The 6,089-nt window shown below is 35.1% G+C and overlaps 1 long non-coding RNA gene across 1 annotated transcript; it reads left to right on the forward strand.

Moving 5' to 3' along the window:
• Window positions 1–3,159, forward strand: LOC115411646 (uncharacterized). The gene is made up of 3 exons (XR_003934248.1): window positions 1–68; window positions 2,013–2,075; window positions 3,069–3,159. It is a non-coding gene; the product is annotated as an uncharacterized LOC115411646 (long non-coding RNA).
• The last annotated feature ends 2,930 nt before the right edge of the window (window positions 3,160–6,089 follow it).

The raw sequence follows: 6,089 nt of genomic DNA on the forward strand, positions 1-6,089 counted from the left end.
GCTATGGCTGTAAAAGACCTATGGACAATGAGAGTGGTTTTTCAAATGGAACAACCAACTCATCAATGGTACGTATAATTTGTGTCATATTCTTGGTAATGTGTCGGATAAGCAGATGAAGACAGTACAGTACGTTGTCTTATAATTTAGTCAATTTGGTTTGCTAACATAAGGTGAATGAATCTTCTTGGTGATAGTTTACAAGGAGCGATTTTAAGCTACAGCAAATAGGATCTATGTGTAATATTTCAATTCTAAATAATATCTAAAATTATTCATTTTAATTATGACAGTCACAAAATCAGAACTTTTTTTTTTCCTAAAAACGTAACTGTACTAAGATACACAATGCCTTTTCACTTTGACCTTGAATCACTAGAGTAGTGAGACACTGTAGGATAGTTCATCAGGTGCATTCTAAAGAGTCAATTGTGTGGAAGGAGAGGTAATAAACTATAAACAAAACAGGAAACAATAACCATAATGATGGCTAAAGATTTTTGCAAAGTAACACTTATCAGCAACACTTAGAGTCAAAGAAAGGAAGCAAAAAAAAACAGAGGCATCCCTGTTGTTTTTCTACTCTGGCCACGGCTCTACAGTGAACCCTTAGTCTATGACAAGTGTTCTGAATGTATGATTTATTACCTCCGTCAAGGAGGTTATGTTTTTGCCGGTGTTGGTTTGTCTGTCTGTCTGTCCGTGTGCAAGATAACTCAAAAGTTATGGTGGATTTGGATGAAAATTTTAGGTAATGTTGATACTGGCACAAGGAACAAATGATTACATTTTGGTGGTGATGGGGGGGGGGGGGGGGGGGGGGGGCACTTATCTGCCTTGGCGGAGGTCTGAGCTCTCCGAGTGCTTTGCTAGTTTTAAATATTCACAAAAATTCAACCGTTTGCTCAATAGGAAAAATTTCAAAACACACTGAGGCAATAGACCTTGCATTTTCTATAGTCATCTGAGCATACTCGGTGCATCCCTGGCCACCTGTGTAATTGTGGGCAAAACACAAAGTAGTGAGTGAGACTGACTCACTATAAAAATAGACATTGTTGATGTTCAGTGTGTTCCAGTTCACAGTTCATGTTAAACCTCCTAAATCTCTTACTGACGTACATTCTGAGTGTCTTATTTAGTAAAAACCTGTAAAGCATCAATTCCTTTCTGTCTTTTTCTGTTATTCCACCCTGTTTTCACCCTAAAACACAGTAAAGCAAAACAACTGAAGAAAAGGAACACAAGCACATACTCACAGCAGCTTTTCTGATACTTCTACAGCCACAAATTCACAGCAGCACATTTACCTGAAATAATGTCTCAGGGGTTCAAGATTTAAAGAACAGTATTTCTTCTACACTGTTAAATGTGCTAATAAAGGTATAAAGCCACTATCTTATGTTACTATGTTTGCCAAGTTCACCATTTGCTGATGCACAATTTGCAGTAAAGTGACAGTTCACATCATGATTGGACACTACAAAAGCAACTTTTGACAACCAAAACAGCATGGAGCACTGATGTGATTTTACTGTGGCTGTTTTCTTACTAAAATCAGAGGTAACTATAATGTAAACTCTGGGCTGACATAGCATATGAAGATTATGAGACAACAGTATTTTTTTGACTTGCTGTATAAGATGGGTGGGTTGATGATACCATGGAACATTTGTGTGACAAGAAATAAGCATCACTCTTCATTCTGATAATACACAGTATTATAGACAGTTGTTGGGTTAATTGTTGGTGGTTTTGTTTGATGTAGTTTCCTTGTGGTACATGATTTGCCCTGATGTTGGTAACTGGATTAATCTTCCCCTTCAACATGTGGCGTAAGGAGGCAAATTTGTCACTTTTTCCAGCAATCTCTAAGACTCAACTTTTGTTTTTCCACTTTCTCTATGAGATCCAAAGTGCAGACCAGTAGGAACACACAATATTACATCACTGGTAATATTTACAGAGTAAATAGCATTTTAAAGTTGAAGTTTCATGCTTCTGAATTTCAGGTGGACAATACCATGAAGAACCAAACGACTGAAGTGCATAATATCACTATGAACTAAGTAAAGGTAGGCAGAATTTACTTCTGAATAATTACATTGGAGCATAAGTAAGAAAATATAACAGCCTGATATAGGAATATGTCTTATATTTAACCTGCTCCAGTCAGACTTATGTTTAGTCATTTAAATTTATTCACAGCACAAAGCAGTTTACTTCTTGACTGTACAATGGGGGAAAAGTAGTTACTGCAGACAATTGTTCCACTTTATAAAATTCATGTCTTTTATCAGACTTAAACAGTTACAGGGATATTTTACTTTCAAAACAAAGACTGTAACAATAAGCAAAAGAAGGATTTTGAAAGAAATATTATAGTGACAGCGAACAGTGTTCATCCAACTTTAAACAGGAGAATCAGAAACAAAAACATGGTACAAGATCTAAGAAAAAAAAGGTCAAAGAATAATATGGAGTGGGATCACATGAGAAGCTTAGAGACATTACAGAAAAACTGACAGCCAACACTGTTCTGGGAAATGGTACAAAGCTGCAGACATACTCAAGGCCACCGCAGTCAGTCGGCACAAAGTCATGGAGGTCAACAACTGAAGTTCATTTTTTTCATAATGTTCTAAATGTAAACAGCTGCAGCCCACTTTGAGTTGAGAAAAGGTTATAACTTTCCAGCAAAAAAAAATCCATAAGGCTATTGTGGTTAATTTAAGTTCTGCAGCTTTTCTGATGTTCTATTTAATGTTTGTCTAAACCCTAAATATCAAAGAATCCAGTCGGTGTACCAATATGGAGAGTATACATTTAAAATTTTTTATCTCACTGTTGAACAAATGTAAGCTCTTCTTAAAATATATATGGGTCAATCAGCTTAGTTCAGGACAAAATTAGTCATATTAAATAACTGAACAGGACTTTAAATAGGTAAAATAACAAGTATGGGAAGCCATTTAAGAATCGTAAACTATCAAAGATTGTATTAATGAATGTTTAATAACGTTGTAATGTTTTTCTAATTAATAGATTGGATATTAACTGTTTTTCAGATTACTACCAGAAGCCCTGAGGCCCAAGTGCAAAACTGATGACGTTCATCACGATCAGAAGAACTGTCAATAAAATTCATTTATATAAAAATAAAAGTGTGTTTCTGGGTTGGAATTGCCAGGACCATTCTGCCACAAAATGTGAAACCAAGTCTGTTTATTTCAGCTTAATACCTGGTCAGTTTTGGTTTCAACAGCAGAGGATGCTATAAATATGCTAAGGGTCACTGTCTATCACACCATATATAAGAAACTGTTTGATTAAGAAATTGCTTTAAAATATAGGCTATAGATAAAACATGTAAAAGACCAGGTGACTCAACTGTCAGGTCTGGCTCAAGTCACACATTCAGGATGTAGGAAAAACAAAAAATACTTGTTTTGGTGGAAATTTTGCATATCATTAGCATCATAGCATAACTGCCTATGTCATGTTTTTGGCCAAATTGTGATATCTGCGTAACATTACTCTCATAACACCGCTGATTCATTTTTCATCATTGGCTATGACCTGAAAAAATATGACTTAGATAATTATGCTAGGAGGCTAACGATATGCAAAGCGAATCATGTTATGAAATGACCTCAAACAGTTGCTCAATAGAAGGCTTATTTCCAACAGAGGATATCTGTGTGTGACATGGTTGGTTGCACAGTGGTGTCCTGCAAGACTCCACCTACTGACATCAAAGTGCGAATATAAGGCACATACTTCATACTTAGAAAGAATCGTCTGAGTTCAAGATGAGAGGGTTCACTCTACTCTGTTTGGTGGGATTAATGCTTTCAACATCTGCGGGCCAGGTAAGATTGTTGTATACTGGACATACTGAACAGGAATGGCTAATATTAATGAAGGGGAAAAAGACACAAGATGTGAGTTTTAATTTACATCATTCCAACCTGCCTAATGAAGATCTTTTTAGGGCTTCGATTCAAATATTGAATGAAAGAGATGAATCAATGATTTTTTTGATTTTTAAATATGTAAATGAAGCAAAATGGACATACAGAAAATAGTCTTACTCAACAAGATTAGATTATATATGCAGAAAGGAGTGGGAATAAGTATATATTTATACTTAAATCTCACCCCTTTTCCATAGTTTAGTTTATACCATGTTACCAGTTATCTGCCTAAATCGAGTTAACTTATACACACACACACACACACACACACTCCTATTAGAGTTATTTATATATTGTCCACAAAATTTGAATAATTTTGTTTTCAGAAAGATTCCTCTTATTTTATTACTATTAATACACATCAGTAATCACCTTTAATTAGGTGCAAGAGTCCCAATTACACTTTATCCAAATAAAATAAACCACAATGTCACATTGTCATAAGAGGTCAAATTATTTTATTCCACCTTAATGGGCAATGGTGTGTGTGTGTGCGTGTGTGTGTGTGTGTGTGTATGTGTGTGCAGATTTTAATTAAAACATCTGTTCTTAAACCAATAACTAAGGATTGTTTTTAAGTATGTGACTTGCTATTTTTATGAGTCAAGGTATTTATTTCAAAATTCAGTGACAATTTTACTAGACAAACACTTGTTGGCCTTGAATTAAGCTTTTTCTTTCCAATTGCAGTGGCCCACGAAGAAGAAATCAACTATAACAAAGAGGCAGTCTGTAATGGTGGGTAGATTTGTGAAAATAAATAAATAAATAAATAAATCATTTGGGTCATGATGGTGAGCATTCCATTGGATGAAACTGACCATGATATGTGGTTTTAGCAAACGCTTAGGTAATTCATTTCACTGTTAAGTTAATCTACCGACAGTTTGCAACTCTCACCATTTCAGCAAATAAAATCAAGTTGGACTTCGATTTTAAACTACATGTGAAGTACAAAACACGTGTACATACCAAAACTGTAGGTGACTCCACCCACTGACAGTATTAAAGTAGGTGAATGTAATGAGGAGGTTGATTTCGATTCAGGATGAGGAGCCTTACACTTCTTTGTTTGATGGGAGTAATTGTTGCTGCATCAGCAGCATCTAAAATGGTAAGAAAAGAGTAAGTGATGGTAATGAAATGGAAAGTATTCTGAACATTAATACCACATATTGTCCTCATAACGCGTTTTCTTTCTGTAACATGTCTCAGTGATGTCTCCAGGATTTGATAAACCCTCTAATGGCTTTAAATGGAAGTAACTTACATTTTAAATCCATATTTTCAGGGGGAGCCAGGTAGTAAAAGAGCAATGGGAAATGAAAATGGGTTTCCAAACACAACCAGTGTGGATAAGGTATGTAGACTTTAAACAATGCTTCCAAATACTCTTTAGATGTCAAAGTCCTATTCAGAGTGGAACATTCTTCATTATAGTGTCTCAAAATTAAACAAGATGATTTGTTGACATTAAAATCATGACTGACTAACCCTAAAGCTTTGGTGGTAGTTAGTAAGAGAATAATTTTAAGCTACAAGAAATTCTTAAACATCTGATACTCCTGGAGCAGGTTATTCACCTTCCTCAGCTTGCAGTGCAACTCAGACTTTGGTTAATGGACCTCAAATTTAACGATCAACTAAAACTGAAGACAAATTTTAATGACCTTTATAGTACACATAGATACGAAAATTGATGCAACTGCAGTAGTTTTAAAATTTAACTTATTCTGCTAAGGTTCTGACTTTCTCCTTTTTGTTGTGAATGACTCACTAGTACATTATCTTTCTTTTACTTTTTCATTTTTGTGTGTTTGATACTTACTGAAGCTTGGATAACATTTATTATTTCCACAAGTCAATGCCTTTGCCGTTGCTGTCACTACAAAGCAAGTTTAGATTTTTCTTTCTTCTGTATTTTGAGGTCCAAATTCCAAACCTGCAGGAACAAACAAACATTCACTATTAGATCACTGGATTAGGGTAAATAGCTGTATTAAGTTAAACTTTAACATTTCTGAATTACAGAACACAGAAGGCAAGAATGAAACGACTGCAGTGCCAAATATTTCAACAACAACAGCAACAACACCGGTAGGTAGAATAATG

The sequence above is a fragment of the Sphaeramia orbicularis genome, chromosome 20, assembly GCF_902148855.1.
Source record: "Sphaeramia orbicularis chromosome 20, fSphaOr1.1, whole genome shotgun sequence".
In the NCBI taxonomy this organism is placed as follows: domain Eukaryota; kingdom Metazoa; phylum Chordata; class Actinopteri; order Kurtiformes; family Apogonidae; genus Sphaeramia; species Sphaeramia orbicularis.